Source organism: Sus scrofa, chromosome 5, assembly GCF_054392235.1.
Source record: "Sus scrofa isolate SSC_HxYL_T2T_F1_AM1 chromosome 5, Sscrofa_HxYL_maternal_Yorkshire_Landrace_v2.0, whole genome shotgun sequence".
In the NCBI taxonomy this organism is placed as follows: Eukaryota; Metazoa; Chordata; class Mammalia; order Artiodactyla; family Suidae; genus Sus; species Sus scrofa.
Window position 1 is genome coordinate 13,173,560 of NC_139387.1, and position 24,697 is coordinate 13,198,256.

At 45.1% G+C, this 24,697-nt stretch overlaps 1 long non-coding RNA gene across 1 annotated transcript in view; it reads right to left on the bottom strand.

Moving 5' to 3' along the window:
- The window catches only part of LOC106507469 (uncharacterized), a 164,279-nt gene extending 145,159 nt beyond the window's left edge, over positions 1–19,120 (bottom strand). The window contains exons 1-2 of the long non-coding RNA XR_014803090.1: positions 18,997–19,120; positions 12,803–12,901 (exon numbers count right to left, since the gene is read on the bottom strand). This is a non-coding gene — a long non-coding RNA (uncharacterized LOC106507469). The remainder of the gene's footprint in view (positions 1–12,802; positions 12,902–18,996) is intronic.
- Between the last annotated feature and the right edge of the window lie 5,577 nt (positions 19,121–24,697).

Sequence of the window (24,697 nt, forward strand, 5' to 3'; positions counted from 1 at the left end):
TTGATTCCATAAAGGAGTGTAATAAGGAAAGCAGACTGATTGCCATGGAGTGACTCCAAGAGCAGGGTCTGGCAAACGTTTTCTGTCCAGCCAGCCAGTATGGAAAGGGATGAAGAAGCAAACTTTGTTCACCAAAACAGGTGGCCAGCCCGGGGACTGTATTTTGCCACTCCTGCTCTAAAGGAAAGTGGGAGGAACATGGAATAGAATGGACTGAAATAGGGTGACATTTAAGCTGAGGTCTGAAAAATGAGGCAGAACCAGCCACTAAAAGATGAAAAGGGAAGGCATTCCAGACAAGGGAACAGCACTTGCAAAGCCCTGAGTCACAGACTATTTCAGGAGCCGAAACACCCACCCATGTGGTGGGCAACAGGAAGGGGAGGGAGAGAGAAAGGTAGGCAGGGATCAGGTTGCCGTGGGTCTCTTAGCCCGTGAGGAGGCCTGGCACATAGTAGGTCTTCAATTAACTAATTGTAGTTCTAGCAAAGGAAATGCAAGGAGCTCTAGGTCCTTACCCAAATAACCTAGATGAAGTTCCATAATCTTTGTTCAGCTCTATGTGCACCAATTCTAGGATCTTACTTTGCTCCTGTGCTTACACTTTCACCAAAATCTCAGTTCTCTGAACTATGTTTCAGCTCATCTCCTATGAAGGGGTCTATAGGTGTCTAAATCCTGCCTCCATCACCTGGCTTGAGACCCCAGATCTTCCCAAACCAGACCCTCACTGACTTGAGCCTAAGAAATTCTTGCCTCTGACCCCTCGCAGGGGAGAGCTCTGCTATGTGCCAGCTGCTGACAGGTGGGGGTTTGGAATGACCATGATTCGGAATATTCACAAATATTCTAGTTCTCCTTTTTCCAGGTTCTGCCTCAACCCCTGAAAGTTTTATGTGATAAGTGATTTGTTTCAACCAATGGGGTGTCTGCCACTTCCTAGGAGAGGCTTTAAGACCCCTGGTACAAATTGCCACAACTCTGCCAGGATGCCTGTAGTAGCTCCTGCCAAGAGGAAGCCTCCATCTCACCCACGTTGGACGTACAGTGTCAGCAGAATAGACTTGTGTTGTGCTGAGGCGCTAAGACTTTGTAGTCATGATTGCAGCATGGTGATCTGTTGCATCCTGACTTGTACAGAGACTCATACTTAGAAAGAAGGGCCTGCCATAACAAAAATCTCAGACAGGCTGCACGGACCTACAAGTTGGACAGAGGGTGGATCAGGATATCCAAAATTAAGTCAAGAGGGAGTAAGCCACGGGAACATCAGAACACACAAGTCTAGGAAATATGGCTCTTGAAGAGCTGTGGAGGTGACTCTGGGCTCATGGGCCAACCAGAGGCTAATTCTGACCTCTAGAGGCTCACACTCTGTAGAGAGCACATCCAGGTAAACCAGGCAGTGCAATGCCCTGTATAACAAACGGGAGAGTCATGAACAAAGTCACCGGAACCAGAGAAAGTGGGTGGCGTTAATACCACAGTGCATTGTTCTGTAATAGGAAGATTAATGGGCCAGGCTAAATTTGACACATTATATAGGCTAACTCAAACGCTAAACCTGGAAATCTTATGGTAACCGAGCACCAACACAAACCCTAACACTAACCCTAACACCTAAGCCAAACCGAACCATAAGCCAAGCCATAATTCAAACCCTAACCATAACCCCCACCCTAACCCTAAATGGAACACTATCCCTAACTGAAAACCTAAACTTAAAATGAACCCTAACCCTAAGCCTAACCCTAACCCCTAAGCTGGACCGAACCCAAAACGGAATGGAGGGATGGATAAATTAGGATTTGGAGATTGACACAACCACTATATGTAAAATAGATAACCCACAAGAACCTACTGTATAGCACAGGGAAATACACTCATTTCTTTGTAATAATGTATAAGGCAAAAGAATATGAAGAAGTTTTATATGTGTATAACACCGAATCACTTTGCTCTACCCCTGAAACTAAAACACGACATTGTAAGTCAATTATACTTCAATTGAAAAAAAAGGCAGTCTGGAGTTCCTGTCGTGGCGCAGTGGTTAACGAATCTAACTAGGAACCATGAGGTTGCAGGTTCGATCCCTGGCCTTGCTCAGTGGGTTAAGGATCCGGCGTTGCTGTGAGCTGTGGTGTAGGCTGCAGACTTGGCTTGGACCCCGCGTTACTGTGGTTCTGGCGTAGGCCGGTGGCTCCAGTTCTGATAAGACCCCTAGCCTGGGAACCTCCATATGCCATAGGAGTGGCTCAAAAAAAGGCAAAAAGACAAAAAAAAAAAAAAAAAAAAAAAAAAACAGCTAGAAGCCAATAGGAGTTTCCAGAAAAAGAGTACAAATACACAATCCATCTTCCATAATCTTAAAATTCTAAAAGCCAACAACTGAAAACTTTTTTCATGAGTTTGGCACCAACTCCTTTGGCAGCAAACACCACCTGAACTTACATGAGGCTACTTATAATCTTTATTTGTCCCTCTTCATGCGAATATTCATACCTTTTACTCTTATGTCTTTGAGGACGGGATGCTAGACCTACATAATATGCTGTATCTTGATTTTATTGTCTTTTTAGGGCCACACCTTCGGCATATGGAAGTTCCCAAGCTAGGGGTTGAATAGGAGCTGCAGTTGGAGACTATGACACAGCCACAGCAATGCCAGATCTGAGCCACCTCTGCGACCTACACTGCAGCTCACAGCAATGTTGAATCCCTGACCCCCTGAGCAGAGCCAGGGATCGAACCCAAATCCTCGTGGATACTAGTCGGGGTCGTTACTGCTGAGCCACAACAGGAACTCCTGTATCTTGATTTTCTTTAATCCAAAAGATTTTGAATGTTTGGAGCACTCCTCGTTTTAGATAAATGATTAGGGACCCCTAACGCGATCAGATTCATCATCTTTAGGTGAAACACTCTGGCAGCTACATTAATGAAACACCGGAGGAAGAAGAGAAGGAAGCTGGTGAAGGATCCGTGGGAAAGCCAGTGGCGATTAACACTGAGAGATGCACCAAGATGGAAATTCTGGAAATGAAAGGGTATGGGGGACATTTCCCAATCGAATCAGCACAACGTGGTGCCTTGACTGGAGGTGGGAGGTAAGAGGGGAAGGGATCCAGGATGAGCCTCATGATTCTAGCTTGTAAGACTGGACAGATGGTGAGCCATCCACTGCAAGAGAAAATTGAGAATGATTAGAAGCAAGGGGAGAAAAAAAGATAAATGCCAAATTGGACCTGGGGGTGTGAGGTTCTGCATCCTGCGATAGGGAGTCAGAAATGTGGATCTGGAGTCCAGGAGAGAAGCTGATGATGGAGGTACAGGTCTGGGAGGTGTCATCGTTTGAATAGAGTCCCCCCAAAAGATAGAGCCATGGTGACTGCAAATGTGAACTTATTTGTAAGTTGCGTCTTTGTGAATGTAATTGATTCAGATATCTTGAAAGGAGATTATCCTGGATGTAGAATGGGCTCTAAATTCAATGACTGTTGTCAAAATAAGAGAAAGGAAAGGGAGACTTGAGACACAGAGAGAATCCAGAGGGAAAGACATGTGACGGTGGAAGAGGGAATTAGATGGGTGAGTGTGCAAGTCCAGGATAACCAGAGCCTCCAGACCCTGGGGGAACAGCATGGACCAGCAGCTCCCTCGGAACCTCCTATGGCACCTTGATCTTGAATTTCTGACCACCAGAGCTGTGAGAGGGTAAATTTCTGTTATTTGAAGCCCCTTGGTTTGTAGCCATTTATCATGGCTGCTCTAAGAGACAAATACAGAAGGTTTCTGGCATTTTCTGTCCCCAAATACGGTGAGGAAGAAATGAGGAGGCTCTCAGGATAGAAATTAGGTGACACCAACCTTGAGTAGAAAACAGCTCAGTCACTGAGAAAGGGCAGTCAGAGAGACAAGGCGAGAACTGGGGCGGGGGGCGGGGGGAGGCGGAAAGGCATGAGCCCCAGGAGTGAAGATGTGTTCCACAGTGTCAGATTTTGCAGAGAAGACATCCAGAAGCAAAGCTTAGAAGAGACTATCAGATTTAGCAAGAAGGTCATTGATGACACTGAGTTGGAGCCGTTTCAGTTAACTAAGCAATAATGGGAGAAAAGTGCAGTCAGTAGAGAAGTCTTTCAAGCCATCTGGCAATAGTGAAGGGGACAAGGTGGCCATATCAGTAACTTGAAAGGAGTTCCCTTGGTGGCTCAGTGGTTAATAAACCTGTTAGGATCCATAAGGATGTGGGTTCGATCCCTGGCCTCACTCAGCCGGTTAAGGATCCAGCATTGCCGTGAGCTGTGCTGTATGTAGGTCACAGAAACAGCTCAGATCCAGTGTTGCTGTGGCTATGGTGGAGGCCAGCGGCTGTAGATCTGATTCAACCCCTAGCCCGGGAATTCCCATATGCCACTAGTGCAGCCCTAAAAAAGGGAGAAAAAAAAAATTAACTTCCAGTAACTTGAAAGGGTTTAGAGTCAAGGGAAAAGGTCCATAGAATGGGAAGCACATATGTCTAAGGGTTTTGTGGAAATTAGTGCTGGGCAAGGCTGTCTGTGTAGGAAAAAGCAAAGCAAATGAAAGAGCCAGAATCATCTGATAGCTATTGTGAAATGTCCATCAGCATCTGGGGCATAGAGGGCAAAGCACTTCTTACTCTAAGCTGCTCTTAGGAAGCAGATACCAATGAGAGGCCATATTTCCCAGTCTCCCCTGCAGCCAGATGGGGACACGCAGTCACTTCTTGCCCATGGAGTAGCTTAGATGAGGTGAGTCTCCCCCAAGCCACGGTGGGTGAGACATGGGCATGCTTTCTCTACCCTTCTTCCAAGTCTCCAACTGGATGCAGAGGCCTTCACAGCCCCTAGAGATGGAAACATCACAAAACAAAATCCTAAGTTTCTGATTCACTACTTCCTATTAAGAAGAAAATATTATATGAGCAAGAAACAAAGATTATTTTAAGTCACTGAAATATGGAAGTTCTTTTGTTGTAGCAGCTAGTGTGACTCTAATACAAACTGTATATTTTATACGCCCAGATCTTATACTGCTGGGAACACACCACCTGCCAGAGAATCAACCCCTATCGGACTAGCCCGCTAAAGACCACCTGCCAGGCCACACCTGGTATCTATCTCATCCTGATTGAAGGTCTTTCGCTCATTCAACACAGATGTATTAATTTCCTGTTATGTACAGTACACTGGGCAGGAGACAGGGACATGGCCATAGATTGAAGGGAGGGATGGATCCCTGCCTTCAGGTAGTTTATATATTCTAATGAGGCAGACAGAAAATGAACAAATAGACACACAAACCTATAACATAATAGCAGGTAGGAAAATATGATGTACTATACAAAATAAATGAGGCAGAATCAAAGGATAAAAAATGATGGAAAAAGTATGATGTCGTTTTGAATAGAATGTTCTGGAAGGCCACTTTGAGGATGTGATCTTGATGCAGAGACTTATGTGAGGTGAGCAAGCAAAGAAGCAGCTGGAGGCAAGGTAATCCAGACAGAGCAGCTCCTACAGAAGTGCAGAGAAGAGCAGCGGCTGGGCCTTTGGGAGAGCAGCAAGAAGGCCAGTGCGGCAGTGAGCAGAGCAAGCGAGGCAGGCAGGAGGGACGAAGGTAACGACGTCTTAGTATGTCTGGCCACGGTGAGGACTTGGAGTCCCATGCTAAAAAATAGGGAACCACTGGCCCTGCTGAGCCTCCCTGGCAGGCAGGCTCTTTCTGGCCACTTCCTAAGAGACAGCTTCTTCCTTGCAGACCTGCCCAGCTGCCAGGGCCTGGCTCCTGCCTACCTGTTCCCACCCTGTTAACTTACTCTCACTCCCCTGGGCACCGAGCTGCCAGACTGCAGGGTGCATTTGCCAAGGATAAGCAAGGCAGGGGAAGTGGCTTTTTTTTTTTTTTTTTCCCCCTTCATTGGAGAGGTGACTCCTCTGCAAAGAAAATAAAGTCCTTAGGCTTCCTAGGAGAGAAGCAGCACCCACGAGGCAGTGAGCATTTAAGTCTATATTTGAGCTGAAAAACATTCAGACAGGCGGGCGGGAGCCCAAACACAACTGCTTCTGCCTTCTGCGATCGCAAATGAGTAATTTGGCCTCCTGGAGTTTCAGGAAGCTCCTCCAGCCCTGAAACAGGGCCATTTCTCATACTAGAAGGCTGCAAAGATACGTGTGAGGACTTTGGAGCCTCTGCAGATGGAAAGGCTTCTAAGCCGCAATAACTCGCATTTGCAATCTACACTTCACGCATTTCATCTACGCTGCCCCGTCTTCACAGCTAAGATGGAGCCCAGACAACTTAACTCCAAGAAGGAGACATTCTGGCCATGAGAGGTAAAGTCTTATGACTAAGGTCACAAAGCCAGTGATGAGATTATTCTCAGGAACCACATTTAAAAGTAACCTATACTGGAGTTATGGCTCAGGTTAAGAACCCGACAGAGTGTCCAGGAGGATGCAGGTTCAATCCCTGGCCTCCCTCAGCGGGTTAAGGGTCTGGTGAAGCCTAGGCCCCAGCTGCAGCAGCAACACAACCCCTAGCCGGAGAACGTCCATGTGCTACAGGCGTGGCCCTAAAAAGAGGGGAAAAGTAACCAATATTGCCCTGCTTGAGATTATCCACTGGTACTTAAAATTCCAACCCCTCCTGAAGTCCTGCAACATCTTATACCAGAGACCAGCTAATTGCAGCCCATCACCTGATCCTGCGAATAAAGTTTTATTGGGACATGGCCATGCTCACTCATTTGCATATTGTCTCTAGATGTTCTTGCCCTTTAGGATCAGCCCAGGGTCACCTTCTCTTATCTCTTCTGCCCTCCCTTCTGCTCACTCTCTTCCAGGCACTTTAGTCTGCTTTCTCTTCTCCGAACAAACCTGGATTTCCTGCCTCAGGGCCTTTGCACTTGCCATGCTCTCTGCCTGAAACACTTTCCTTCACATTTTAGGTCTGAACTTCAACGCTGATTTTTCAGAGAGAACTTCCAGAATCTCCGTATCTAACAGGACCCCTCGGTACTATCTCAAATTCACTTTTTTTTTTTTTTTTTTTTGAATAGCACATCCAAAAAAAAAAAAAAAAAGCTTTTAAATTGGCTTATTTGTTTACGTACTTCTTTTTAGAGTCTCCCACTAGAATAATAGCTTCATGGGAACAAGTATCCAGACAGTCTTGGTCACAGCTAAATCCCCGATATCCAGAAGAGTCAAGTGTTAAGCGAATGAAATCAATCAAATAATTAGTGAGTGAATCATAACCTGATTTACCTGACTAAACCTCACTCTATATCAGAGTTTCTCATCCTCGGCCCTGGTGACATTTGGGGCTGGATAATTCTTTGTTGCAGGGGCTGTCTTGCACACAGGAGAATGTTGACTAGCATCCGTGGTCTCTACACATCTGATACCTGGAGCAACAGCCCACCACCACCACTGCTGCCAGATTGTGACAACCAAAAATGTCACCAGATATCTCATCAAATGTCCTCCTAGGTGATAAGTCACCACTCCCAGTTGAGAACCGCTGGGCCACATGGTGTAAGTTTACCCGTGGAGCTTAAACTATCCCAGCAAGAGAGTCAAGCTATGACACAAGACCAGAGTCATGGCAGATGTCTAAATAATTGTAGTGGTACCTATAAGTGACCTCCACGTGGCCAGCTCCTTGGTAAGCTGATGCAATGATTCCTCTAAGGAAGTACCGGCCTTGTTTTGGAAACAAAAGTCCCGAGTTAGAAAGCACTTTAGTGTTTTCAGGAGGGAATGATTAATAACCGGGGAGCCGGAATGCATAGAGCTCCACGTTATCACCGTCTCCCCACTGACATCCACGTAAAGAGACGCTGTTGTGTTGAAACTGTAATGAGGGTGGCAGGGGAGGAGGCAAAGTGGACAGAGGGGCCTGGGGCCCCCTTGGGAATTTGGCCATTTACAGGGAATCAGAATTATTAATGGGAGTGTTTTGTTAAGTCTACTCTCATGACAAAAAGAAAAATGGATGAGAACAGAGATGGAGCAAATGCACTGACTGGCAAGGGCTGCCGGTGATCTCTGGGGTCCGCAGATGAAGGATATGGAAAGGCATTTAGTGATCTTGTTCTTCCACGAGGGAAATGCTGAGTGCAGGGAGCCTGCTTCTGCTGCAATCTGGCTGCTGCCGCTGCCTTTGATGTAAAGGCTGGTCAATGTATTTTGCGCAGCTCTTGGGGATGGAGTCTATTTTAATAGCTCTGGCCCCCATGGGGCACCGCTTAATGTGCCACCCAACAGATAGGTCCTGCTCAGCAGAAGGATGGTTGCCCTCCAAGAGATGATCCATGAGGCCAAGAGAGAGGACGCAGGCCACACAGGCTTCCCCTGACCCCTAAGCTGCATTTTCAGATGGAAGTGGGATTTGGATGGGGGGGAAACTGGGCTGCACAGTCAGCTTCCAGGAACCATGCCTGTTAAAGTGAGTGAATTTCTCCCAGACTGACTTTGCATGAGTCTCTTTCCTCCTCCGAAAGCCTCCGGGGACCAATCCCGCTTCCTATCCCTCCTCACTGCCGCCTCTCTCTCTCAGATTTGTCTCCCACCAAAGACTACTTTCAAATTAGGATGCAGTCCTGGCTCCCAAATTTCACTGTGGAAAACAAGCCCATGGTCTTTTTTTCCCCTAGGATGTCAGGACTAGGGAATAGAGAGGGGTGAATACAAATAGCAAAGGAAGAGAAACATATAGTGGAATCTGTTGTTATTATGTATCTAGCATCCAATGCCCCTTCTGATTGTAACACATTTTGGGAGAGATCTACTATCCCCTAACCCTCTGTTCTTGGGGCCGGAGTCATGGCTAGACTCAGCCCCAACAGATTCAGGGCAGGCACATGGCTCCGTCCTGTGCCAATCATGGTAGTCCATCACGGAAATGGGTGTGCAGCTGGGATGACCCAGGTCAGCCCAAGCTCTGTTATTTCAAGTTCTTATGCTAAAGAGTCTAGTGAAGACGAATGTTCCTTCTCCCTCAACTGAGAAGAGAAGAGGATGAAGGCTAGGGGCTGCTAGAAGCCATTTTGTCACCACTGGTAGGGAGCCCACCAATGGAGCCAACAGGGAAAGGCGAGCCTAGGAGATGAGAACCGCATGCCTGCACCCTAATGACCACCGGATGCAGCCATGCTTGAAACTGACCATACTCTGAACTCATTGATTGCATAAGCTATTCATTACGTAGAATACTTCTGTTGATTTTTTTCTCAAGCATGTTTCAGTTGGGTATTGTATCTCTTGCAACAAAGGAATCTTGTATTTGAACTGACAACGTTCCCAAACCCTCCAAATTTCACAGGGGCTTGGTCTTTGGCTGATATTAGTTCCCTCTACTCCCTTTGATGCCTAGACCCTTTTTGGAACAGTGGTTGGGTACTTATATCTAAGAGTACTCCTTCTTTAATTCCAATGCTGGAAGCTACTAAGTAAGTATTTATTGAGGACAAAATATATTCAAGGCACCATGGATGGTTTTTAACTAGGTTTTTTTCATTTCACTTAGGTTATCAGAACATGGGACACACAGTCGTACTCTCAATTTAAAGAGGAATGATCTTGGATTCAGAAAGTAAAGAAATGCTGAAAGTCATGCAGCTAAAACAGGACTGAATGAGCATCACATCCAAATCCTTGGTCATACAAGCTCTCCCACTGAAGCCTGAAGCTCCAACTAGGAAGACCAATAGTTATGTACTGCTTGACAATTCAAGATTAATAATATAATTCACCATTTGAGTACTTACTAGAAGCCCAAGCTCTGGGCTAAGTACATCACCTATGGTCTTTCTAATGCACAGCACTGTAAAATAGGAAGTCTTTTCTTTTCATCATCATTTCTTTTTTACGAAGGAAGATACCAAGGCTCAGAAAATGTAAAATAACTCACCCAAGGTTACGTTGTTAGTTCAAGAAGAGATGGAAGACGGACCCACAGAGACTCTCAGCCACTGCTTTCCCACTGGCCAAATTTTCTCCCAAGTCTCAAGTTAGAAATTAACATCTTCAGAGCTTTGTTTTCTCCCACCCGCACAGCCCCCTGATCTGTAAGAGAAAGCTCTTCCTAAGAAATTTCATCATATGCCATCCAACACTTAACATTAAACACTTCATGCAGGAAAAGCTTGCATCCCCAGTTAAAAGAAGATCCTTGGAGGCCGGGTCCGTGACTTACACATCTACACATCCAGAGGCGCACCGGGTGCATCACAAGTACTTACTGAAGAAACAAGCAATGTCACACTGTTTCCATAGCTTTAAAGTCTCCGTCTACCTCTTTTCCTCAAGTGCGATCCATGCAGGTTTCCCAAGGAAGCTGCTGAAAGTACAAGTGCCCAAATTTGAGCCCAAGCTTACAGGATCAGAATATATGGGATGAATGGAAAAAGAGAAAGTGGCATAAAAACATGTGGTATATTTGGATTATATATATGTGTATATATATGTATATATATATATAAAGTATATAATTTACATAAATTACAAATTAAATATATAAAATACATAATAAAATTTATATTACATATAATAAAATTATATAATAGTCCAATAATGGATATATTATTTATGTGTATATTTATATAAATAAATATATTTATAAATATGTTTAAATTTTTTATTAAAGTATAGTTGATTTACAATGTGCCAATTTCTGCTGTAGAACAAAGTGACTCAGTTTTATATATATATAAATATATATATATTTACACAGATATAAATATATATACATAAATCAAAAAACGTTTATAACTTGGAGAACAGACTTGTGGTTGCCAAGAGGGAGGGGGAGGGTGGGATGGACTGGGAGTCTGGAGTTAACAGATGCAAACTATTGCATTTGGAATGGATAAGCAATGAGAGCCTGCACAGGGAACTATATCTAGTCACTTGTGATGGAACATGATGGAGGATAATGTGAGAAAAAGAATGTGTGTGTGTGTATATATATATATATATGTATGAATGTATGTATGTCTGGGTCATTTTGCTGTAAAGTAGAAATTGACAGAACACTGTAAATCAACTATAATGGAAAAAAATCATAAAAAATGTTTTTAATGTTTCTGTATGTACATATGAATGCATTTTATATAAACTATATATAATTATACATAAATAATATATAAATTATATATTTAATCATATTATATAATTATATATTGATATAATTACATATTGTATACTAGTTTTATATATTATGTCCATTACATGATTTGTATATATTACGTATAATCTTCCAATAAACCACACAGTCCTTATATGTAACATTCACACTGAAGGTCGGGTAAGAAATAACCAGATAAACAGGCAGACTGGGGCAGGCATGGGGCACAGGGTGTGTGCAAAGGCCTTGAAATAGAAAGGCGAAAAGAAGGTTCCGGAAACTGAGGGAAAGCGAGGGGGTCTGGGTCTTGGAGAGAGCCTGAAAGTACCACATTTCGGTGAAGCTCATCTCGGAGGGGTCCCTACGCCACAGTCAGATTTGCATTTTGGAACTACGGGCCCAGCTGCCCTGCAGAGAAAAGAAAGAACAAAGGTGAACGCAGGAGAGCCGACAGGGAGGCAACTGTTACCCAAGCGGCAAAGGAAGGTGGTGTGGACTGGACGGCTGCGGACAGTGGACATGACAGCACATCGGGGGCATTTCTCAGATTCATCTCTACAAACCTCAGTGACCGATCTGATACAACAGTAAAGAGAAGAAGGAGTTGCCTGTGTCTCGGTGGACATTCCAGAAGAGAAGCAGCGTCCTGGGGGGGAATTTGATGAGCTTGCTTTTGAGATAGTTGAATTTAAGGATCTATCCACCAAGGCTCCCTTGCAGGCAACAAAAGCCCCTTTAGCTGTTTTAAGCCATAATGGGTTTACGTCCTCTGTTATCTCTTTACTTTGTAACAAACCGCTCCAAAGTCCAGGCTTGGACCAAGAGCCATTTACTTAGCTCACCATTCTGCAGGCTGCCAATCTGGGTTGGGCTTGGCTCGGCGGTTCTTCTGGTCTTGGCTGGGCTCCCTCTTGTCTGCAGTCCGTTCTGAATTAGCTAGGCTTCTCCGCATCTGGGCATCGACTGGCTCTTGGTTGAGTGTGACAAGGACAACCAGGCCATGTATTTATGATCGTTTAGCAGGCTCTTTTGAGCTTATCACATGGCTGCTGGGAGGATCCCAAAAGGGAAAATGCACCCAAGGCCTCTTAAAAGTGTAGGCTCAGAATGGACACAATGTCACTTTGCCTCATTCTGTTGGTCAGAGCAAAGTTACAAAGCCAGCCAGGATCCTAGGCATGGGAAGAGAGACTCCATCTCCTAATGGGAAGAGCCGCAAAGCCTCATTGGAGGCTGAATATTAGGAGGAAGAGGATTGTGGCTATTTTTGCAATCTAGTAAGTACTGAAAAATCATTGAAAGATTAGCAGAACATGCTCACGCCAGCCTCTAAGAATAATCTGCTCAGAGTTCTTGCTGTGGCGCAGTGGAAATGAATCCGACTAGGAACCATGAGGTCACGGGTTCAATCCCTGGCCTTGTTCAGTGGATTAAGGAGCTGGCATTGCCATAAACTGTGGTGTAGGCCGGTGGCTACAGCTCTAATTTGACGCCTAGCCTGGGAAGCTCTATATGCTGTGGGTGTGGCCCTAAAAAAAATAAAAATAAAAAATAAGTTAAAAAAAAAATGAAAGAATAATCCGCTCACCATGGGGCTTCTGTCCCTGCCACAATCAGGAAAGCCACACCAGGACCACTGATTTCAAGAACTCACCGCTTCATTGTGATCCCATGATCAAGACACGTCTTGAGCTGCCATCTCATCAATGACTGCTTTTCCACATCCAGGAAACAGCAACGGGAGCCTGGAATCCTGTTGCAGAAAAATATGACATCCCAGGAGTTCCCATTGTGGCGAAGTGGTTAACGAATCCAACTAGGAACCATGAGGTTGCAGGTTCGATCCCTGGCCTTGCTCAGTGGGTTAACGATCCGGCGTTGCCATGAGCTGTGGTGTAGGTCGCAGACGCGGCTTGGATCCCGCGTTGCTGTGGCTCTGGCGTAGGCCGGCGGCTACAGCTCCGATTTGACCCTTAGCCTGGGAACCTCCATATGCCGCGGAAGCAGCCCTAGAAAAGGTAAAAAGACAAAAAAACAAAAAAACAAAAAAAACAAAAACAGAAAAAACCTGACATCCCAGCTGCTGCAAGAGAACAATGGCCTCCAGCTTCCAAATCTCATGCAAGTGCATGTAATTGGTGGAACTTGGTTTTGATCCAGAACTCCAAGGGAGTCTATAGCTGCTAGCTTTCCAACTTCAATAATACAGGAAGGTACTCTAGAAGGAGTCTGGGATGAATTCTGCATGCTGAATCACCATATACATCTCAAGGTGATGGTGAAAAGGCCGGGGAGAAATAACGAGGAGGTAACTGGAGAGATGCGACCGCAATTCAGGTAAGCATGCCGGGCTGATCTGAGATTTGAACAAAGACTTGAATGTGGTCCAGGAATTCTTTACTATATGCCTAGGACTCATGCCAAGGCCAAACATCTTAACTATTTCTGGAACATTGTTCATGTCCAATCCCATTCCCACTGTCTCAGTGATTCCCGCTTTAAGAGAGGAATCGTAGAAGCATTCTTAATTCACAGTGAGGAGACCAGCGTCTAAGCTTATTACTCAACGGCTCTGTGAATTTGACCACCGTCCCCGTTCCCACAGCATTGGTTGAGTAGGATTTGTCTACATGCTTGAATGGCAAAAGCCTCTTTCAGCAATAGAGAGAGATCCTTGCTCCCATGCACAGGTATTCCCCCTCCAGAGTCTCTTGGTCAATGTTCACGTCCCAGCAGGTAGAGGGCTTATTCACTAGACACTTGGCAGTTAAAGCAAGGGAGATGCCCTGGATGCATGCCAGGCTGTCCTGTTCCCCCCTCCTGAGAAGCAGCAGCTGTGCCCCCAGCATTGGGAACCCTTCTTTCTCTTGCCCATTTCACCTCTCCCTCTCAGTAAATCCCTGATCTGTCCATGACAGATGCAGTAGTTACTCAAGGACCAGCTGGATGGTGGGGTAAGAGGTTTGGGGACCACAGAGCTTTGCCCTGTTGGGTTATTCAATGGCAATAAAGGGTCAACTCGGAGAGGTAAGTCAAAGAGAAGAGAATAATCTAGAAATGCAGCAGTTCCATCCTTTTATGTAATCGATGAATATGAGAAAGAATTCGGTCAGAGCAGTCCTCATGACATAAAAATGAAACATAAGAGTCTAACTATGTTTTTGAAAGCTACACATAGAGCGCTTACCAAAATGGTCAGCACCCAGTGTTTTTTAGCGTCCTGCCTACCAGTCTCAAATTGCTTCTTACACAGGCACTGAGGTAAGCATCCCTCTTTGCCAGCTCTCCTCCAAAAGTTTAGCCCTGAAAAGATAGCTTCTCCCTTTCCACACGTCACCATCTTCCAACAACTAGAAGGAATTGCCTCTAATCATAATCTTTTGGTGGCTCCACTCTACTCCTTTACATCATACATGAGACCTTTTATGATCTGGCTTCTGCCGACCTCTCAGGCTTTGTCTCTCATTACCTCTTCCAAGCTATGCTCCAGCCCTGCTGAGCCTCTTCTACTTTCCTGGAAACACCGCATCCCCAGTATCTCCAATTTCTTTGCATGTGCTTCTCCTTCTACTTAGAAGAGTTTCTTATCCACCAGCCCAGCCCCATATCTGGCTTCCCTGTTTCCCTGCCTTGGAAATTTATCCAGGCGCTGCTGCTTCTAGAAAGAGCTCTTTGATCCCAAGAGAGTGGGTGTGAAACCCCAAATTGGGCTTCCCTTGTCCTCTTCTCAGAGGGGGCGCTCGTGAGGATAGGTGTCACCTTATTGGTTGCCAGTGTCTGGCCCAGAAGAGTCACAGAGTAAAGGTTATATTTTAAAAAGAAAATAATAGAATTTCCTGCTGGCTCAGTGGGCTGAGGATCTGGCATTGTCACTGCTGTGGCTCAGGTTGCTGCTGTGGCACTGGGTCAAACCCTGGCTTGGGAACTTCTGCATGCTATAGGCATGGCCAAGAAAAAAAAGAAAAAAGGAAAATCATATCATTTATATGGGGAATCTAATTTTTAAAATGACACATATGAACTTATTTATAAAACAGAAACTGTCTCGCAGATTTCGAAAACAACCTTATGGTTGCCAAAGTGGGGGAGAGGGATAAATTAAGAGTTTGGGGTTAACATATACACACTACCCTATATAAAATAGATAACCAGGAGCTCCCACTGTGACACATTGGTATAAGGATCTGGTGGTGTCTCTGCAGAGGCTTGGGTAGCTGCTGAGATGTGGGTTCAATCTCTGACCTGGTGCAGCGGTGTAGGTCACAGCTGCAGCTCAGATTTGATCCCTGGCCCTGGCCCTTCCATGTACCACAGATGCAGCCAAAAATAAAAGAATTAAAATAAAAAGATAGATAACCAACAAGGACCTAATGTATAGCACAGGGAAATATACTCAATATTCTGTAGTCACCTATATGGGAAAAAAAATCTGAAAAAGAATGGATATATGTATATGTATAACTGAATCACTTTGCTGTACACCTGAAATTAACACCAAATTGTAAATCAACCATACATCAATAAAAATTCAAAAGAAAGCAAAGGAAAACACCACACCCACCACCCCCAAAATCAATCCATCAATGCATTTGACAATCAATGGTCTCTGAGGATATTGATATTTCCTGGGTACCTGAGTAGTAGATCCCACTGAATATAAATGAGTACAAAATTCTAAGATCAGGTCTTTGGATTCAACTCACAAAGGGTTCAAATAACCCTGCTGTGCATTTTGGCCAGAGATAGGATCCCTAACCTCCACACCTTGATGATCTGGACACACTAGGGGTGTCCAGAGAACAGAGTGCAGACAGGAGCCCAAAATTTCTCCAGGTTGGCCAACAAAAATTTATTGAGCAATGACCAGGAGTCAGGCCTGGTTCTCTGTGCTGGGTATTGAAGGGTAAATATGTTTGACGAAAGCTGTGCTGTGCTTGACTTTGCATTCCAGAGAGGAGAGAATGAATAGAGAATTGGGTCCATAAATGAACAACATGCTCTAGTGAGTGTGAAGAAATCAAAACAGGACAATGGAAGTTGGAGTGGCCAGGACAATCTGCTCAATTCCAATGACTAGGAAGGCACAGAAGACCTCACCGAGGAAGCAGCCCATGAGCTTGAGTGCTAAATGGTGAGAAGCATCAGGAGGCAAAATTATGAGATCACCTCGTTCCAGGAAGATAGGGGAGCAACCGCAAAGACCCTGAGTGGGGGTGGGCAAAGGTGGGGCATTCGAGGTCAGGTAAGCTGTCAGCATAGCTGATCTCAGTGACCAAGGTGGGACATGGGAAGAGCTGAGGCCAAAGAGATCTGCAGGAATCAATAATGTAGGATTGGACAGGCCACCCAAGGAGTGGCTTTTGTTCTCAGGGCAGTGGGAAGGAATCAGAGCATTTTAAACAGGGGTATGGTGTAATCTAACTTAAAAGCTCACTCTGGCTGCTACATAAAGAGGAGATAATGGGCGCAAGAGAGGAGGAGAATTAATTAGGAGGCTACTGCTGCAATCTAGGGAGGAGGTGACATGAGGGATGATGGGGCCTCCATGGAGGTAACCTCGGCAGTAGTGATGATTAAGCAGGGGAAGAGTTAGCCAACAAGACTCGACATTTCAAGGGGTTAAGGGAAATAAAGAACCTGAGGATGACTTCCTGTTGTTTCGCTTGAGCTTCTGGGTGGAACATGGCGATATCTAGATGGAGGGTTCTAGAAGAAAGAGTTAAAGACTAAAAGTGTCAGCGCTTTGCCCATGTCACACTGGAGACATCCATACGATGCTGAGTTGGACATGTGAAACAGATCATGGATATGCGGATCTGGAGCAGAGGAAGTTCTGGTCCAGAGATAATGACTTCTGCATCATCACCAAACGCAATGGTTTAGAAAAGCTTGGGCTGGTTGAGGGACTCAAGAAAAGAGCACCCACAGGAAAACGACCCTACATATCTGAAAAATAATAAAACCTCTATTTTATTTTATTTAAGAAAAAAAAGAAAAAAAAAGAAAAGGATCCTGGACTGAGCCCTAGGGGCACTTCATTATTTTGCAATCAGACAGAGGATAACACGTCAGCAGGAGACAAAGACAGTGAAGTCAGGTGAAAGCAGGAGAGGGCGGTGTCCTGGAGCCAAGAGAAGCCCAGCACCTGAGTAGATCAGGCTAGAAAAGCCCAAATCAGTCATCGCTTCTGGAAGGACATTGGATGAGTGACAACATCTCCAGGAAGAAAGGGAAGCACTTACTGGAAATGCTGTAGGGTAAATAACTATGTGATAATCAATAACCATATCAGGCAGAACAATTGGGTTCAAATGGTAATTACAACCTAAGGTCACAGATCACCGTTTGAATTAATGTTGAGGGCTTAATCTGGAAAACCCTGGTCCCAAGAATATGTAGAGACGAACTAGACGGGAAATACTTTGAGAGACTCTATTTCATCCTTTAGATCATGTTTCCATAGCGACCATTTTTTTAAAAAAGGCCTTGCTATTTAACTTGTTGAACTAACAATTACTTTGCAGTGTGGTGAACTGTAGTTCATCACTTGTAGTTTCCAAGAGACATGAGTTGCTTCTGCTACAGGAGGGAGAAGAGCACCAGAGAAAAGAAAGGACTGATGTCAGATTTTTCCAGATGTTGGGACCCCTGGGGGAGCTGCAGACACAACGCAGGGGTGAATAAAGTTGGGTGGCAAAAAGATCTTCCTCTTTATCTTCACTACCTTCTGATATTTGGCAGTTCGTTCAGTGCCTTTGACTCTCTCACCGAGAGAAGCAAGGTATTAATGCATCAAGTCACAGTATCTTAAAATATTGTGGATACTCATCTACTACTTTGAAGGAGACCTGCCTCTAGAGCTTCATGTCTAATGTGTTAGTAAAGTGCATACATTACTAAACCATGATGCTTATTTGGTCTATCGATATTAAGATAGCGGAGTTTCCACATAACTCCTTATTACTCCCCTGTGTTTTATTTTGTGCATTTGAAAGCATGACGCTGAGAAGGGGTCCATAAGCCTCAGCACACTGGCAAGGCATCCATGATACAAAAAAATATGAAGAGACAGTATCTAGAAGGGAGTCTGGCCCCAGTGGAGAAGAACTGCTTCAGGAAAAATGAAGATGGGTGACTCCAGAAACAAAACTGGTCCAGAAGAGAAGGTGTTCACGAAGGAAGTTCCCATTGTGGCGCAGTGGTTAACGAATCCGACTAGGAACCATGAGGTTGCTGGTTCAGTCCCTGGCCTTGCTCAGTGGGTTAAGGATCCCACGTTGCTGTGGCTCTGGCATAAGCTGGTGGTTGCAGCTCTGATTCGACCTCTAGCCTGGGAACCTCCATATGCCGCGGGAGCGGCCCAAGAAATGGCAAAAAGACAAAAAAAAAAAAAAAAAAAGATACTACACAGCAGAATAGAGACAGCTGAGTGGAAAATGCTCCTCAGAAAATCTGGAAGAAATCAAGTAGCTCTTAGTACCTGGGAATAGCAAAGACACAAGCACCCATTTGAGGAACTATCTGAGGCAGAAAAGCCCAAAAGAGCAATTTTACAGTAGAATTTTAAAAGGACAAGAATGCAGGTGATAGATGATTATGTCAATAGTTTCCAAAAGAGAGATGCCAGATATAACAAATAAAAATATTAGGTGACCAGTTAAACTTTAATTTCAGATAAAAAAATAACATTTCAGTATAAATACGTCCCAACTCTTGCTTAGAATATACTTATACTAAAAAAGTGACCAAAGGATAATTTCGAGCATAAGTGTTCCCCAAATATTGCATGGAACCTACTTATGCTAATATACTAGACCTATTATATGCACATAGACGTTTTTTACTTACCTGAAATCCAAATACAGCTGATCGTCCCGTATTTTACTTAGCAGTCTTTTTGTGCGTCTTTTTGCATTTTATAGGGCCACTCCCTGACTAAGAGATCTAACCGGAGTTGTAGTCACTGGCCCACGCCGCAGCCACAGCCCCGCCAGATCCGAGCCGTCTGCGACCTACCCTACAGCTCACGGCAACACCAGATTGTTAACCCACTGAGCAAAGCCAGGGATCAAACCCGCAACCTCATGGTGCCTAGTCAGATTCGTTAACCACCGCACCACAACGGGAACTCCTTATTTGGCAATTTTAAACAATAAATCTTGGCTCCCAGCAGCCATACTTCTGCATGCCCCGCCCACATTCACTGGTCATGTGACTTGCTTTGGCCAATAATATGGCAGCAAATGGAACACAGACAGAGACCTGGCAAAAGCTTCTGCCTTGAGGCTAGTACTTTTGGAATGCTGCTGCCACCAAGTGAGGAAGCTTGGTTTAGCCTCTTGGAGGACGAAAGATGCCATGGAGAAAGAAGCCCAGCTGGCCAGTTGGCTTAACTGCAGCTGACCCTCCAGCTGAATGCAGCCGCCTGAAGGACCCAGGTGAGCCCAGCGAGTTATTCAGACTGCCAACCCACATGTTGTGAAACACAATGAATCATTGCTTTTTAGTGATGGCTTGTTTTGTAGCAATAGATCAATGATATAGTGCATCTTCTTAGGACTCACCTAATGAAGATTTCTAGAAGAACGTACTACATGCCAGCCACTAAAATAAGATAGATGAGCAGCCATTCCCAGAGTGCTGTAATCCACCCGCATTAGAATCACAAAAATTATTTGTTAAAAAATCCATATTCATGGACCAGTCCTTTTGAGTCAGAAACTTTGGAGGTTGGACTAAGTAATTTGCATTTTTGACAAGCCCTCCCTGGAGATGCGTAATGCTCTTTAGAATCTAAAGCTGACTGCACTAAAGAAACACAAATTCAGCAGACACTGCTCTGCCCTCCAGCTATGCAATGTAGGCGAGGAGACAGAGCGTACACAGGTGCCTCTAATACAAGGCAGAAGGAAATGACTGCCCCCAAAGTGTCTAAAAGAAAACTCTGTGAGGAGTTCCCGTCGTGGCTCAGTGGTTAACGAATCTGACTAGGAACCATGAGGTCGAGGGTTCGATCCCTGGCCTTGCTCAGTGGGTTAAGGATCCGGAGTTGCCGTGAGCTGTAGTGTACGTTGTACCTCCATATGCCACTGGAGCAGCCCCAGAAAAGGCAAAAAGCCAAAAAAAGAAAAGAAAACTCTGTGAGCCACAAAGAAAGGTTAGCTTTACTCTAAAAGAGAGGTAAAAGAAGGTTTTACAAAAAAGAAAGCTTTAGAGCTAGAGTTCTCATTGCAGCTCAGTGGGTTGAGAACCCAATATAGTATCCATGAGAATGTGGGTTTGATCCCTGGCCTCGTTCAGTGGGTTAAGGATTCAGCATTGCTACAAGCTGCAGGGTAGGTAGGTCATAGGTGTGACTCAGATCTGGTGGTGCAGTGGCTGTGGCATAAGCTGATTTGACTCCTATCCTGGGAACTTCCATATGCCACAGGTGCTACCATATAAAGGTGAAGAAAAAGAAGAAAAGAAAATGCGAGATTTAGAGCTAGACCTTATAGAGTGAGTGTAGGTCAGCTCAGGGTAACGAAAAGGTACTGGACTAAGAATTTGGGTTCCTGAATTGGGGTCTCAGCAAATAAGAGCTACTGTTTATTGAGCAACTACTATTTATAAAGGAATGAGCTTTATTTATAAAGGAAAGGAGTTCCCGTCGTGGCTCAGTGGTTAACAAATCGGACCAGGAACCATGAGGTTGCGGGTTCGATCCCTGCCCTTGCTCAGTGGGTTAAGGATCCGGCGTTGCCATGAGCTGTGGTATAGGTTGCAGATGTGGTATAGGTTGCAGATGTGGCTCGGATCCCGCGTTGCTGTGGCTCTGGCATAGGCCGGTAGCTACAGTTGCAATTTGACCCCTAGCCTGGGAACCTCCATATGCTGCGGGAGCAGCCCAAGAAATGGCAAAAAGACCAAAAAAAAGAAGGGGGGGTGGAATGAGCTAGGCTCTCTCTATACATACTCTTTTGAATCTTCATAAAAACTCTTCAATGCAGGTACTATGATTCCATTTCTAAATGAGAAAAGAGGATCAGAGAGAAGATGTCACTTGCCCAAGGACAGTTAGGAGTTGTCAGAGTGAGGTTTTCATACCTGTGTACTAGATGCTATGAATCAGGTAGCTTTCCAGGTGTCACACTACCACTATAAAGGAGCCAGCCCACCTTTCTGGGTTGGCCTCCATTTCCTCGTCTATGAGATGGGACAGGATGCACAAGATAATTTCCGAGGCCACATCTTTGGAGCCTAATCCACTCCGCTCTGGATAACGATTGTACCTGTTACATGGTGGGAGTGGTGGAGGACAACAACTGAGGGAGGGAATCTAGGCCCTGGGGGATTCGTTGCTATGTCACCTTGGGTTGCTACAACAAACCATCATACACTGGGTAGCCTAGCAACAACAGAAATTGACTTCTCACCGTTCTGAAAGGTGGAAGTTCAAGATCAGGGTGCCAGTATGGTTGGGTCCAGGTGAGAGCCCTCTTCTGGGTTGCAGGCTATTTATTGTTATGTCCTCACATGGCTGAGAGCAGAGGGAAGAAGCAAACTCTCTTGAGATTCATAAGGCACCAATCGTAAATAAACAAATAATATAAATTAAAAAAAAAAAAACAGGAGTTGCTCTCATGGCTCAGTGGAAACGAATCTGACTAGCATCCATGAGGACACAGGTTCGATCCCTGGCCTTGCTCAGTGGGTTAAGGATCTGGAGTTGCTGTGAGCTATGGTGTAGGTCACAGAAACAGCTCGGATCTGGTATTGCTATGGCTGTGGTATAGGCCAGCACCTGCAGCTCTGATTCGCCCTCTAGCCTGGGAACCTCCATATGTCATGGGTACGGCCCTAAAAAGCCAAAAAAAAAAAAAAAATAGAAATAAATAAATACATATGTAAGGGCACCAATCATGAATTCATGAGGGCTCCACCCCTGGGACCTCAACCTCATCAAATGCCAACCACCTCCCAAAGGCTCCATGTCCTAATACCACTCCACTGGGGGTAGTGTTTCAATATACAAATGTGGGGGGGGGGTCACAAACATTCAGTCCATAACAGACCCAAAACCAGCCACAAACCATCTGCCTGTCACTTTCTATAACCATAGCTCTAAAGACTCGGTTTGTTTCCCTCTTGGGGAAGAGAATGAAGGGAAAGAGAGGGTCAAGGGGGGATGCAGGTGAGTGAATAACTGATTTTTTGTGAGTAAGTGAACGACCGAATGAATGATTGAAGGAGAGTTCCTGCTGTGGCTCGGGGTTAAGAATGTGACTAGCATCCATAAGGATGCAAGTTCAATTCCTGGCCTCGCTCAGTGGGTTAAGGATCCAGCATTGCCACAAGCTGCAGTGAAGTTCGCAGATACCGCTCAGATCTGGAGCCGTTGCTGTGGCTGTGGTGTAGGCTGGCAGTGGCAGCTCTGATTTGACCCCTAGCCTGGGAACTTCCATATGCCATAGGTGTGGCCCTATAAAAAGGAAAAAAAGAAGGGGGGGGAAGAAATGATTGAAGTGATAAGAAGTCTATCAAGAAATAATGGCCAACCAGAGGGTTGATGAAACCCTAGTAAAAAGGCCTCCAATTTTTCAAATTTAGAGGAATATCAAGTGCTTGAGACCAAGGCAAAGACTGCCTCTGGAGACAAGACGTGATTGGCAAGCAAAGCCTAAGCAAGGACTAAGACAAGGTGTGAATGGGTGGCAAGACCGACCTGCCGAGCTTTGGCTTTTGACACCAGAAGGAAGGGCAGAGAGAGTGGAGGGACTGAGAAGACCCAGCAGAGGGTGAAATGATGCCAGAGCCCTGGGGCAGTGACAGCCACCCCACAACCAGCTTGCCACAGAATGAAGGCAGAGGGGGGAGCCTGTCCCACTCCCTGCACAAAGTTCTGCCCACAGGGGGCGAGAAGCCACTAACTGATGATGAAGCAAACAAGGAGAGTTTACTGCATAAGGTCCGAGAGAACACTGAGACACCTGGGCGGTAAAGTGCTGGAATCATTCTAGCCTGAAACCATGCAGGTTAATGGGGTGGTCAAGGATCTCAGCCCATGCTGAGAGTCCTTAATTCTGTACTAAACGAAGTCAATCCGGACCATTTAATTAACTGTGTTCTGAAGTTTTCCTACTTGGGAAAGAAAAAAATAGATACTTTGATGGTATCCTGATTTCTGAGAAAATTAGACAAGCCTCTAGGACTGTGCATTGTAAGCACTTTAAAAATTATGAAGTGTTTTTAAGTGCCAGAGATTGCTTTGTTAACCAAAGAAATCTGCCCAGAAGGGGGAAAAGGAACAAATGTTGATATGCCAAGCAGGGTACTAGGCAATTTATGAACATCGCATCGTGGAGTCTGTACCGCAGCTCTCTGGTATCTTATTGTCTCCACTTTACAAGGAAGGAAACCCAGCCCAGCAGTATCCCCCTACAAGAAACTACGGTGATTTGTGTGTCATTGGCTGCTTTTACTTTTTCAGAGTAGAACCCAGAGAGCTCATCTCTTCACACATTTGCTCTGGAAATACCTTTTCCATTGCCCAAACCCATTCTATTCATTGGATTTGGGACTGCAATCTAGGGCCTAGTATTTCAATATTATATAATACTTTGCTTCTTCCTGGATAAAGGGTAAACACGGAAGAGGTGGAAAGAAGTATTCAATCCGCTATGCCTCTCATCAAGGTTCTTTTCCAAAAGAAATAATGATAAATTATATTTATACATAGGATGTCACGAAACTCCAGGCATCTCATCCCCAACACATTCAAAACAGAAGAATGGGTAAGCAGTGAGGTCCCACTGTACAGCACAGGGAACTCTATCTCTTGGGACAGAACATGATGGACGAGAACATTATATGACTTAGTCACCATGCCACACAGCAGAAATTGACACAACCTTTTAAATCAACTGTATTCTAATTTTTAAAATACACATTTCAAAACCCCTCCCCCCCAAAAAAAACTGAAGTCTTGATTTTTTCCTGAGCCTTTGCACAAGCCATCTTTTCTGCTGGTAGCTCCTGCCTCTGTTTTTCATGTTGCTTCTTTTGGGTCTTTGTGTCTCAGATGCAAACACTCCTGCTCAGAGTGTCTTCTCCGACTCCCATCCTCAAGTGGTTTCCTCTCCAAGTCTGCTTGCACCTGACTGTGGGTTTCCCAAGGGCGGAGACCTGGTCTATCTCATCACGCACTCTGCCCGGCCTCCAGCACACTGTCTGGTACATGGAACAAGCCCACTATTTCCATCATCTTGCAGTGTAATTCCAAGAGGCATGTGTGGTGTGTTTAATGCTCTGTCTCTGGCACCAGGATTTCCTGCACAGGAGCACAGGCCTTAGGGACCTGGAGACGTTGTCTTTACCAAAGTTCATGGCAACAGACACATTTTAGAATGTACGGTCCCAGCCTAGATTCAAGACGGTGGACATTTTGAACAAGGTTGGTTAAAAAGAATGAGAAAAACCCCCTTCTGCAACTGTGTCTGGTCCCATTGCAGCCCTCCCCCAACACAGCCTGTAAAAAGGGTGTGGAGGAGTTCCCGTCGTGGCGCAGTGG